We start from the raw sequence: 14,194 nt of genomic DNA, 5'->3' as shown, positions 1-14,194 counted from the left end.
TGTCATGTCTCTCAATTTCAGTGTCTTCATTTGTAAAATCACGTGCAATGTGGGAGACCTGGGTTCACTACCTGGATTGGGAAGATCCCCTGGAGAAGGGAAAGACTACCCACTCCAGTATTCTGGCCTGGAGAATTCCATGGACTGCATAGTCTTACAAAGAGTCAGGCATGAGTGAGCTACTTTCACTATCAGTAGTTGTAAAATGGGGATAATATTAATTTTATAGACATTATGAAGACTTAAATAATAAGTGTTAATCTCTTGGTGGCTGCGGGCCGGCTCGCTAAGCGCAGGCGGCTGCGGGCCGGCTCGCTAAGCGCGGCCAAGAGGAGCTACCCCACGTCCGAAGTCAGGGGCAGCGGCCTAGAGTGCCAGGCTGTGACGGCGCAGGAATGGCCGAGAGGGGCTGCCCTGCGTCCCAGGTCAGTGGCGGCGGCCGAGAGGAGCTACCTGGCCTCCGAGGCCAGTGGTGGCCGGGAGGAGACACCCCGAGTCTGAGATCAGGGGCGGCCAGGAGAAGCCACCTCGTGCCCGAGGCCAGGGGTGGTGACCTTGAGGAGCCACCCGGAGCCGGAGGCCAGGGGCCGCAGCTGGGAGGAGCCACCCACACCCGAGGCCAGGGCCGGTGGCTGGGAGGAGCAACGCCAAGAGTGGTGGCTGCACAGGCACAGGAGGGCCTAGAGGAGCTATCCCTCTTTGAAGGTCAGGAATGGTGGCAGTAAGGAGAAACCCCCCATTCCAGGTAAGGAACAGTGGCTGTGCTTTGCTGGAGCAGCCGTGAAGAGATACCGCACGCCCAAGGTAAGAGAAACCCAAGTAAGATGGTAGGTGTTGCAAGATGGCATCAGAGGGCAGACACACTGAAACCATACTCACAGAAAACTAGTCAATCTAATCACACTAGGACCACAGCCTTGTCTAACTGAATGAAACCAAGCCATGCCTGTGGGGCAACCCAAGATGGGCGGGTCATGGTGGAGAGGCCTGACAGAATGTGGTTCACTGGAGAAGGGAATGGCAAGCCACTTCAGTATTCTTGCCTTGAGAACCCCATAAACAGTAGGAAGAGGCAAAATGATAGGATACCAAAAGAGAAACTCCCCAGGTCATTAGGTGCCCAATATGCTACTGGAGATCAGTGGAGAAATAACTCCAGAAAGAGTGAAGGAGGATGAAAGGGATGGAGCCAAAGCAAAAGTAATACCCAGTTGTGGGTGTGACTGGTGATAGAAGCAAGATTCGATGCCATAAAGAGCAATATTGCATAGGAACCTGGAATGTCAGGTCCGAATCAAGGCAAATTGGAAGTGGTCAAACAAGAGATGGCAAAGGTGAACGTCAACATTCTAGGAATCAGCGAACGAAAATGGACTGGAATTTAACTCAGATGACCATTACATCTACTACTGCGGACAAGAATCCCTTAGAAGAAATGGAGTAGCCATCATGGTCAACAAGAGTCCAAAATGCAGTACTTGGATGCAGTCTGAAAAACGACAGAATAATCTCTGTTTGTCTCCAAGGCAAACCATTCAGTATCACAGTTTTCCAAGTCTATGCCCCAGTCAGTAACGCTGAAGAAACTGAAGTTGAACGGTTTTATGAAGACCTACAAGACCTTTTAGAACTAACACCCAAAAAAGATGTCCTTTTCATTATAGGGGACTGGTATGCAATAGTAGGAAGTCAAGAAACACCTGGAGTAACAGGCAAATTTGGCCTTGGAATGCGGAATGAAGCAGGGCAAAGACTAATAGAGTTTTGCCAAGAAAATGCACTGGTCATAGCTAACACCCTCTTCCAACAACACAAGAGAAGACTCTACACATGGACATCATCAGATGGTCAACACCGAAATCAGATTGATTATATTCTTTGCAGCCAAAGATGGAGAAGCTCTATACAGTCAACAAAAACAAGACCGGGAGCTGACTGTGGCTCAGATCATGAACTCCTTATTGCTAAATTCAGACTTAAATTGAAGAAGGCAGGGAAAACCGCTAGACCGTTCAGGTATGACCTAAATCAAATCCCTTATAATTATACAGTGGAAGTGAGAAATAGATTTAAGGGCCTAGATCAGATAGATAGAGTGCCTGATGAACTATGAAGTGAGATTTGTGACATTGTACAGGAGATAGGGATCAAGACCATCCCCATGGAAAAGAAATGCAAAAAAGCAAAATGGCTGTTTGGGGAGGCCTTACAAATGACTGTGAAAAGAAGAGAGGCGAAAAGCAAAGGAGAAAAGGAAAGATAACAAGCATCTGAATGCAGAGTTCCAAAGAATAGCAAGAAGAGATAAGAAAGCCTTCTTCAGTGATCAATGCAAAGAAATAGAGGCAAACAACAGAATGGGAAAGACTAGAGATCTCTTCAAGAAAATGAGGGATACCAAGGGAACATTTCATGCAAAGATGGGCTCGATAAAGGACAGAAATGGTATGGACCTAACAGACACAGAAGATATTAAGACGAGGTGGCAAGAATACACAGAAGAACTATACAAAAAAGATCTTCACGAGCCAGATAATCATGATGATGTGATCACTAATCTAGAGCCAGGCATCTTGGAATGTGAAGTCAAGTGGGCCTTAGAAAGCATCACTACGAACAAAGCTAGTGGAGGTGATGGAATTCCAGTTGAGCTATTTCAAATCCTGAAAGATGATGCTGTGAAAGTGCTGCACTCAATATGCCAGCAAATTTGGAAAACTCAGCAGTGGCCACAGAACTGGAAAAGATCAGTTTTCATTCCAATCCCAAAGAAAGGCAATGCCAAAGAATGCTCAAACTACTGCACAATTGCACTCATCTCACACGCTAATAAAGTAATGCTCAAAATTCTCCAAGCCAGGCTTCAGCAATAGGTGAACCGTGAACTCCCTGATGTTCAAGCTGGTTTTAGAAAAGGCAGAGGAATCAGAGATCAAATTGCCAACATCCTATGGATCATGGAAAAAGCAAGAGAGTTCCAGAAAAACATCTATTTCTGCTTTATGGACTATGCCAAAGCCTTTGACTGTGTGGATCACAATAAACTGTGGAAAATTCTGAAAGAGATGGGAATACCAGACCACCTAACCTGCCTCTTGAGAAACCTATATGCAGGTCAGGAAGCAACAGTTAGCACTGGACATGGAACAACAAGACTGGTTCCAAATAGGAAAAGGAGTACGTCAAGGCTGTATATTGTCACCCTGCTTATTTAACTTATATGCAGAGTACATCATGAGAAACACTGGACTGGAAGAAACACAAGCTGGAATCAAGATTGCTGGGAGAAATATCAATAACCTCAGATATGCAGATGACACCACCCTTGTGGCAGAAAGTGAAGAGGAACTAAAGAGCCTTTTGATGAAAGTGAAAGAGGAGAGTCAAAAAGTTGGCTTCAAGTTCAACATTCAGAAAACTCAGATCATGGCATCCAGCCCCATCACTTCATGGGAAATAGATGGGGAAACAGTGGAAACAGTGTCAGACTTTAATTTTTTGGGCTCCTAAATCACTGCAGTTGGTGACTGCAGCCGTGAAATTAAAAGACGCTTACTTCTTGGAAGAAAAGTTATGACCAACCTAGATAGTATATTCAAAAGCAGAGACGTTACCGACTAAGGTCCATCTAGTCAAGGCTATGGTTTTTCCTGTGGTCATGTATGGATGTGAGAGTTGGACTGTGAAGAAGGCTGAGCGCCGAAGAATTGATGCTTTTGAACTGTGGTGTTGGGGAAGACTCTTGAGGGTCCCTTGGACTGCAAGGAGATCCAACCAGTCCATTCTGAAGGAGATCAGTCCTGGGTGTTCTTTGGAAGGAATGATGCTAAAGCTGAAGCTCCAGTACTTTGGACACCTCATGCGAAGAGTTGACTCATTGGAAAAGACTCTGATGCTGGGAGGGATTGGGGGCAGGACGAGAAGGGGACGACCCAGGATGAGATGGCTGGATGGCATCACGGACTCGATGGTGGTGAGTCTGAGTGAACTCTGGGAGTTGGTGATGGACAGGGAGGCCTGGTGTGCTGCGATTCATGGGGTCGCAAAGAGTCGGACATGACTGAGCAACTGAACTGAACTGAACTGAATCTCTTTGCATAGTGCCTGGCATCAGAGCCAGCATTCAGTAGTATTTGATATTATTAATAGTACTAGCATTACTAATATCAGTGTTGTTAAAAGTAAAACTGAATCCTTATCTTTCTGCTCAGTTTCAATGATCTTTGTCTCAATTCACCTTCAGCTTCCCACTCTTGTGGCTACCCTCCAAATACTATCTTTTACCCTACTGCTCCACATTTGTTATTTTATATTCTGACATCATATTTGTTGAATACATCTTCCTAACTTTGCACATGTCACAGTAACCTACTTTCATCATACTTGCTCTTCAATTTAAGTTCTAAGACATTATTTCTACCTTATCTAGCAGATGGCCTACTTCATTTCTTCCAGAAAAAAATAGAGGTGTTCATGAATTCCAGAAAAAAATAGAGGTGTTCATGAATGGAATTCATTCACGTTGCATCTTCTAACACACAAAATTGTCTGCAAACTAATCATTTTATTTTTCTCTCCAATCTCAGAATTATCCAAGGGTAATTATTGTATCTCTTCCCAAATTTTTTTCAAAGGTGGTCAAAAACTCCTTTCTACAACTTTGCTTTCTATTGACTAGTCATTTCAATACATCATATCACCATACTCTGTTTCATGGCAATTACATATCTCTCTTTTTGTGTCACATGTAAGAATCTATTTTCCAAATCTGATATGGTGACTGCAGCCATGAAATTAAAAGATGCTTACTCCTTGGAAGAAAAGTTATGACTAACCCAGATAGCATATTGAAAAGCAGAGACATTACTTTGCCAACAAAGGTCCGTTTAGTCAAGGCTACGGTTTTTCCAGTGGTCACGTGTGGATGCGAGAGTTGGACTGTGAAGAAAGCTGAGTGCCAAAGAATTGATGTTTTTGAACTGTGGTGTTGGAGAAGACTCTTGAGAGTCCCTTGGATTGCAAGGAGAGCCAACCAGTCCATTCTAAAGGAGATCAGCCCTGGGATTTCTTTGGAAGGAATGATGCTAAAGCTGAAACTCCAGTACTTTGGCCACCTCATGTGAAGAGTTAACTCATTGGAAAAGAGTCTGATGCTTGGAGGGATTGGGGGCAGGAGGAGAAGGGGACGACAGAGGATGAGATGGCTGGATGGCATCACTGACTCAATGGACATGAGTTTGAGTGAACTCCAGGAGATGGTGATGGACAGGGAAGCCTGGCGTGCTGCGATTCATGGGGTCTCAAAGAGTTGGACACGACTGAGTGACTGAACCGAACTGAACTGAACCTTAAATTAATGCAACCCTGAGAAGAGTCTTTCAGTGTGATTGCATATTCATTCCATTATCACTCTTTTCGATCCCACCACTCTTCGGTCTTCCTTTTTCCTCTCCGGTCATTTCCTCTCAGTTCCCCTATAAATTATTCTTCCTTCCTTCATCTGTCCCAGAAGGGTTATTTAGCATTGCTAGGCTCTGACTTTCAGTCCTTTTCTGTCAAGGGGCAGCCTTAGTCCAAGATCAGAGAGTAGGCCAATGTGTTCACGCTTCTGTCCCTCCCCCACTTCCCACATCCCTTCTGGTCTTGGGAAGTAGTAGCTCTCCCCTGTTGCTAGCAGAGGATGCTTCACTGCCAGGGATGTCTGTCTTGGGTCAGCTGTGTCAGTCAGTTTCAATTAGGTTATGTTGCAGATAAACACCTCCCCCAAAATCTTAGGGACTTGCAACAAAGAGTTTATTTCTGATTCCTTTTACATACCTAGAGTGCATCAGGTCCAGGATTCAGGTTGATGGGTTATCTGGGATATTGCTCATCTTAGAGAGAAGGAAAAAAAAGAGAAAGTGGTAAAAGATGATTCTTAAAGACCTTCTTCAAAGGAGCACATAATTCACATCCTTTAGCTGAAATAAGTCATATGTTCAGATCTTAAATGTATGGTACAAAAGTCTAATTATCCCTCAGTGAGAGACTTCATGTGGCAGACAGACTTGAAGACAGTCCCGGTTTATACCAACACCTATATGGTCATCCTTTCTGCAATTCGCTTGAGTGTGGTCACAGGATCTGTGACTTGCCTCTAACATAGACTATGGCAAAGGTGACAGGGAGTCGCTTCTGTTATTATGTGACAAAGGTGAAAATCTCATACTAGGAGATGTTCTTCCTTATTAATTTTGATGAGGTACTCTGCTCATGTTGAGAGCTGCACTGTGGAGAGAGTGTCACATGACAGGGAACTGAGGGTCTACCTAACAGCCAACAAGGAAGAAAACTGGTGAAAAAATCAATTGGAAGTACAAGTAAGCTTGGAAGTACATCCTTATCTAGTTGAACATTCAATGAACTCCAGCCTTGACTGACAACTTCATTACAATCTATGAGAAACACTGAAGCAAAGGACCCAGTTAAATTGTTCCTGGACTTCTGAGCTACAAAATCTATGAAATAGCACACCTTTTGAAATAGCACATGATTTTTTTTAATCATGACCTTTGGGTAATTTTTAATGTAATAATGGTCATAATATAGCAATGTTCAAAGGCTCTGATAAGATAGAAAATATTTATGAAAAATAATTAAATTTGCCTGGTCCGCTTGTATGGCCACAAGTATTACCTCCTGTAACTTAGCATAAAAAATATCCTCACCCCCTCCCAAAAGGAGGCAACCAAAATTTCCATCATTTTGGCCTAAGACTGAAAGTTCAAGATTTCATCATAGTTTCTGTGTAAGTTTCAGATATACCTTCTCTTAATTCAGAGACCTGTGAACTAAAAATTACAACTTACCTGCCTCCCAAATCCAGCATTCAGTGAAAGAACGGAGACAGAACAACCACAGTGAACATTCCCCATTTTGAAAGAGAAAGACTGGTTGGCTGTGGTTGTCTCTTACACTGATAGCTACTAATGGACAACTCCTAGAGTTTGCCTCATTTAGTCCCCTCCTCTTGAATTTAAACTGGTCTTGTGACTTGTTTAAATAGTAGAATACTACAGAAGTACATTTGGACTAACTCCTGTCCTAAACCTTAAGAAGTCCTAACAGCTTCCAGTTTGTGTACTTCCAGTTTGGTGCCAGGGCCCAGGGTCCAGCCACCATAAGGAAGATGTATGATTATCCTGAAACTACAATACTTTTAAGGAAACCTGCGTGAGCCACCTGGAGAGGCCACATGGAGGAGAAGCAGAGTGCACCAAATGACGGCCTCACCTGAGATTCCAGCCAACAGCATAGACCAACTGCCACCATTGGGGACATTCCAAATCAGTTGAACCTCCAGTGAGCCACTGTGGATGTTCCAGACAGTTGAGCCTTATGATGACTGTAGCCACAGTTCACACCATACAGAGAAAAACTATTCAGGTGAGCCCAGCTAATCCACAGAGTCATGAGCAGCAATAAATGGTGGTTGCTGATTGCAGCCAGTGAGCAAGGCAGGTACACTGTCCCTGAGTACCTGGCCTAGTGGTTGTGTCGTATGTGTACAGGGGCCCTAAGATGGGAGGCCCCAAAGCAGCAGCAGAAGTGGTGGTGGTCACAGCACTAAGAGAGTACAGGGGGCACAGCTTTCAAATGGGACAGCACAGGACCTGGATGGTAGGCTGTTTGCTTCCAGACCTCATCCCTAAGTGTTTGCAATGATTAACTCTTGGTGCTGAGCACTGGGACAGGTACTGCAGATGCCCATCCTGTAAATTTTGTCAGTAAATTATTATAAAATAACATTGCCAGTCTAGGTTCGATGCAGGATACAGGATGCTTGAGGCTGGTGCACTGGGATGACCCAGAGAGATGGTATGGGGAGGGAGAAGGGAAGGGGGGTTCAAAGAAAAGAAAAAAGAAATAACATCATATACATGGACATTGCAATAAAACATATCAGAATATATGTATTATTCTGTAATGTATCATATGAATATATGTATCATATGTATATATGATACATACATATGAATATATGTATCATAATTAGTATTATTCTGGTTTTGGAAATTGCTGAGTCATTACAAGCAGGTACCCATAGGCTTAAAGATAGAAATTAAATTTAAAGATCACACAGTTTAACAGAAAAAAGCACTTTTTTAATATGAAACTTTGCATAAACCAGTTATTCAGAAGGCACCTTGAAAATTAATTTCTCCTTGTAGTTCATTAAATTGCCATTGCATAACCTTTCAATTGGAGAAGGCAATGGCGCCCCACTCCAGTACTCTTGCCTGGAAACTCCCATGGATGGAGGAGCCTGGTGGGCTGCAGTCCATGAGGTCGCTAAGAGTCGGATATGACTGAGCAACTTCACTTTCACTTTTCACTTTCATGTATTGGAGAAGGAAATGGCAACCCACTCCAGTGTTCTTGCCTGAAGAATCCCAGGGACTGGGGAGCCTGGTAGGCTGCCGTCTATGGGGTCGCGCAGAGTCGGACACGACTGACAACTGATGTGACGTAACCTTTCAATTCAGACAAGAAACTCACTTGTATAAAGAGTTAAATCTTTCCAGAAAAAGTGTTATGTCAGACTTAACAGCTCTACATGAACTATAGTTTATCCTTCAAAATAGTTTATCAAAAATATGTTCTAGGGTTGTCCCGCCAAAAAAATACTCATCACAGCTCCAGTAACAGTTCCAGTAGCAGAAAGGTTCTTTTCAAAGTTAGATACTTTAAAAAATTAGGTACAATCTTACATTTACTAAAACTACCTCATATTGCTTTCAGTTATATCCATGTGAAAGTAAAGTTGCTAAAGCTATAAATTGTGATGACCTAATAAATTTGCAGAAAGATAAGCCAAAAAAATCAATGATCAATCAAGAAGTCACAAGAGTATAGTATTTTATTCATTATTTTATATAAATTATAATGTCTAAATAGTTTTTACAACTTAAAAATTTATGTTCTTATGTATCAGTATTACCTCTATTATAGTTTCTAAGTAATAAACATTTTAAAGGTAAAATCTTTATATTTTAGTATTTTCAGTAATCTTTTCTTTGAGTTTTGAACAAGGGTACCTGTTACCATTTTGCAGTGGAACCTGAGTATGCAATATATCACACACACCTATTTACTCAATTATTTTTATTTTGTAATAAAATTTTTCATTTATAGAGCATATATATTTTAGTATTCTTTCAGTAGATTTATATGTTGATGCATTTTATAAAATTGCATACCTTTAAGAAAATCCTAAAATTTGATATTGTGCCTAGAGCACACTGCAGTTGTATATCAGCTCTTCTTGAAGAAACATGAACAGTAATTCGTATTATCTGAAGGAAAATAACAAGAATTCTTACTACCCTGGGTTTTTTTTTTTTAATTTAATTAGAGGATAATTTTTTTACAATATTGTATTGATTTCTGCCATACAACAATGTGAATCAGCCATAAGTATACATATATCTCCTCCCTCTTGAACGTCCCTCCCATCTCCCACCCCATCCCACCCCTCTGGGTTATCGGAGAGCACCAGGTTGAACCCCCTGTGTTATACAGCAATTTTCTACTATCTGTTTTACATATGGTAGGGTGTATGTTTCAGTGCTATGCTCTCAATTCGTCCCACCCTCTCTTTCCCCTGCTGTGTCCACAAGTCTGTTCTCTTAAGTGAGGTGAAAGTTGCTCAGTAGTGTCCGACTCTTTGCGACCCCATGGACTATACAGTCCATGGGATTCTCCAGGCCATAGTACTGGAGGCTTTCCCTTCTCCAAGGGATCTTCCCAACCCAGGGATTGAACCGAGGCCTCCTGCATTGCAGGCTGATTCTTTACCAGTTGAGCCACAGGGGAAACCCAAGAATACTGGAGTGGGTAGCCTATCCCTTCTCCAGCGGATCTTCCCAACCCAGGAATCAAACCAGGGTCTCCTTCATTGCAGGTGGATTCTTTACCAACTGAGCTATCAGGGAAGCTCTGTGTTCTCTTTATCTACTTCTCTATTCCTGTCTGGCAAGTAGTTTCATCAGTACCATTTTTCTAGATTCCTGATATATGTGTTAATATGTTTTTCTCTGTCTTCCTTCCCTCTATATAACAGGCTCTAGGTGCATCCACCTCACTAGAACTGACTCAAATATGTCCCTTTTCTGGCTGAGTAATATTCCACTGTGTGCATGTACCACATCGTCTTTATCTTCCTCTGTCAGTGGGCGTCTGTGTGGCTTCCATGTTCTGGCTGTTTTAAACCGTGGTGCAGTGATCACTGGGTACATGTGTTTTTTAAAATTATGGTTTTCTCAGGGTATATGGCCCAGTAGTGGGATTGCTGGATCATAGGGTAGTTTTATGCTCGATTTTGCAAGGAATCTCCATACTATTCTCCATAGTGGTGGTATTAATTTACATTCCACCAACACTGCAAGAGGGTTCCCTTTCTACATTTCCTCTCCAGTAGTTATTGTTACCCTGGTTTTGATCCTAGTACTATAAGTCACTCTCTCATTGCTGTTCTTGGAGATGTCCCCCAAGTTTAGAACAGTTCTGTCAATTCTGCTGAATTACTTGAATAAGAATTTCTTCATTCTGTGTTGGGGAAAAGGATTTAGGTAGCTGCAGCTATTAAGTGTATTGAAAGTGAAAGTGAAAGTGTTACTCAGTGGTGTCTGACTCTTTGCAACTCCACGGACTATAGCCCACCTGGCTCCTCTGTCCATGGAATTCTCCAGGCAAGAATACTGGAGTAGGGGCCATGTTCTTCTCCAGGGGATCTTCCTGACCCAGGAATTGAACCCAGGTCTCCCACATTGCAGGCAGATTCTTTACCATTCGAGCTACTTGGGAAGCCCATTAAGTGTATTAAATGTTACTTAATATTGCATATTCTGTAGGGGCAGAGAAGATGACCTAGGATTGCCTATGGCTGAAAAGGTGGTTGTTAGAGAAAAGGTTGGCCTGAGAGCTTAGAGATAATATCGTAAGAGTTAGTGAACATTAGTTGAGATTGTCAGAAATGAGATGGATTCTGTGATAAAATAGCAACTATGTAAAGACTAAATCATCCAGTAATTTTGATAGGTTAATTTATAACTTCTTATAACTCCTTTGTGTTCATGCTGTCTTCCCCCATTATTAGCCAGAAATCTCTGTGAATCAGACCTGCTGATGCTGGCCTCTGAATATAGTGGCTGTTGTGATACTGGCAGCCATATCCCAGGGAGTGGGATCATGAGAGGATTTGTTTGACATTTCATTCAATTGATAGAGTCTCTAGAGAAAAGTCTAGATAAGTTCTTAAGTTGTCATTGCCATTATTAAGATACCAGACTGAATGCTTTGAGAAACAAACATCAAAGCTCTCAAAAATTATAGTAAGCATGTGACTTGAGGTTAAAGACTGGCAAGAAAAATTAAATAACAGTATAAGTTACCTATTTGACAACTCTTTCTTCTATATTTTAATTAATTTTTAATATGTTTTGCTTTATTTTGAAAGTATATGGGATAAACATTTTAAATGCATTTCTCTAAAATGCTTATTTACTCACTGTAATTATATGTGTTATTATAGATATATATGATTCATCCTAGTTGAATGATTTCCTTTGTCCCAAATGTTCTTTCTTATGCTGAATCCCCTTAGATTTTAAGTTCAAAATCTGAATAGTGTTGCATGATATTGACACATAAGTTCGATCTCTATGGAAAACTAAGCCAAGTATCATGGGCTCCATGATAAAATATCTAGTTCATAAGCAAGAACCAAATTAATCATAGTCCCAGATTCATTTAGAACACCAAACAAGACAGTATGTATTGTGCATATACTCTGTAGATTTTGTTGAGTGTTGAGTATATAGGATTTCCTGAAATGAGCATGAGAGAAACAGAAGTTTCATAACTGCTGGATGTTTTTTGGCCCAATCTAATTGGAATGATGAAACTGTTATCATTGAGTCTGGGATAACTGTTGGAGAAACAGGTTTTGGAGGGAAAATATAATGGTTTCATATATAATGTTCATCTTTTTATCTATGGGCTTGCCTCATGGCTCAGAGAGTACAGAATCTGCCTGCAGTGCAGGAGACCCAGGTTCAGTCCTTGGGTTGGGAAGATCCCCTGGAGAAGGCAATGGCAACCCAGTTTAGTATTCTTGCCTGAACAATTCCATGGACAGAGGAGGCTAGCAGGCTACAGTCCATGGGGTTGCAAAGAGCTGGAAACAATGAAGTGACTAACACTTGCACTTTCACACTTTTTTTATTGATACGTAAGAGTTTCTTAATGGTAGGCAAATACAGCTTTCACTTGATACAAGTTGTAACTTTTATTGTTTTATGAGCTATTTTTAACATAACTAATTATAAATATTGTTAAATTTTAAATTTTTGATCATTATTATATCTTTTATATTGACTGTTTCTTTTATATCATGCTTTTATATTCCTTTCACAGATTAAAAAATTTTTTCTCTTCATTTCCTTTAGTATATTTTAATCTTACTTATATAATATATAAAATTTTTATATATGTTTGAGCTTTTTGTGTTCTTTTGAGAAGATAGTATATATAATCCAAGTCTGAAAATTTGGATATCGAGGGCCATTGGCACATCTGTGCATCTCTGCATGCTTCCTCTAATTTGTCTCCATTGTTCATAATTTTCTGCCTCATTGAAGTCTGCTGTAATGCATATATTGAAACATGCTTGAATTTCATAGGATGCAAACTGATTGTATCATTTCTATTTCTAATTTGCTCTAAATTAGATCATTCCATCTTTCATGCTTTCTGCCTTTAGCCTTTTTCCCTGATTGCATTGCATGCCTTTTTGGTCCTCAGTATGGATCAGAAACGGAGAGCTGGGAAATGTATGAAAAGAAGTTTGAAACTGTGAAGAATTATGAGTCCAGAGGATAGTTCAGAAAGGTGAGAATCAGAAACATTCTCATTGGAGCCCAACATCCATTTTCATGCATGCTCAGAAGCTTATCATTGTCTTTGACCAGGCAACCTAAAAGAAGCCAAGTTTCACAGTATGGAACGTGTACAGTATGGTGTCTCTGGAGTGCATCTGGGAGTGACCTGGCGTATGCTGACTCAACCCCCTGCTACTCTCGGCACTGCAGTTCATTTTATGCAGATCCCTGCAAAATGAAAAGAATTAACAGCAGCTCTGTAACCCTCAATGTAAATTTCCTAGCACAAAGATAACCAAAGAAGTTCTCATCTGAGAGTGTTTTTTATCTGAGTTTTTGCATTGCTTATTGTGAAGAAATTTGAAATTTACTGATTATAGAGCAAAACTTAGAGAACAGAAGTTAGTCTTATAGGTTCCTTCTCTGCATGACTGATGGAATGCATAAAAATAAGAAGCTCTAGACTTAAATGCATTGGAGAAGGAAATGGCAACCCACTCCAGTGTTCTTGCCTGGAGAATCCCAGGGATGGGGGAGCCTGGTGGGCTGCCGTCCATGGGGTCGCACAGAGTCGGACACGACTGAAGCAACTTAGCAGCAGCAGCAGACTTAAATGGCTCCCTAGAACTGACTTGTATAGCACATGTCCTTCATGCACAGTGAACACTGATCTCTAACTCTGAAACCAGAATACATCCTAGAACAAAAATCTGTTTTTTGGAGGTGTATATGGTAGTTTGGACCCTTTCAGAGATAGATGTTATGCTTGCTATTTGCTTGTATCCTTAATTAATGATTAGTAAAATTTGCCATTAAGGTGCATAATTTCTCTGCTTTGACAATTTGACTTCTGTTACAGTATAATGACTTTTGATTAGAACTATATCATTCAACCAACTTCTGGGTGCTTCTGAAATTACTATAAATTCTTACTCAGCTTCTCATTATTATCTTCTTTTCTTTCATATTTTCATTATCTCAATTCTTAAAAATTATTTATTCTTGCCTTTTTCTTCTATATTTGATTCCTTAGGATAATCATTTATTTTGAAGAAAATTTTTCAGTGTTGCTCCCCTAATGACTCAGACAGTAAAGAATTCACCTGCAATGTGGAAGACGTGAGTTTGATCCCTGGATTGGGAAGATCCCCTGGAGGAGGGCATGGCAACCCACTCTAGCATTCTTGCCTGGAGAATCCCCATGGACAGAGGAGCCTGGTGGGCTACAGTCCATGGAGTCACAAAAAGTCAGACTTGACTGGGTGACTAAGCAC

At 41.1% G+C, this 14,194-nt stretch overlaps 1 long non-coding RNA gene across 1 annotated transcript in view; it reads left to right on the top strand.

Moving 5' to 3' along the window:
• The first annotated feature begins 12,719 nt into the window (after nt 1-12,719).
• The window catches only part of LOC121819724 (uncharacterized), a 28,077-nt gene continuing 26,602 nt past the window's right edge, over nt 12,720-14,194 (top strand). Inside the window, exons 1-3 of the long non-coding RNA XR_006060066.2 lie at nt 12,720-12,930; nt 13,011-13,191; nt 13,954-14,039. This is a non-coding gene — a long non-coding RNA (uncharacterized LOC121819724). The remainder of the gene's footprint in view (nt 12,931-13,010; nt 13,192-13,953; nt 14,040-14,194) is intronic.

This window comes from Ovis aries, chromosome 5 (assembly GCF_016772045.2).
Source record: "Ovis aries strain OAR_USU_Benz2616 breed Rambouillet chromosome 5, ARS-UI_Ramb_v3.0, whole genome shotgun sequence".
NCBI lineage: Eukaryota > Metazoa > Chordata > Mammalia > Artiodactyla > Bovidae > Ovis > Ovis aries.
Note: the sequence above shows the minus strand (reverse complement) of the source record. Positions and strands in the feature narration are given on the sequence as shown.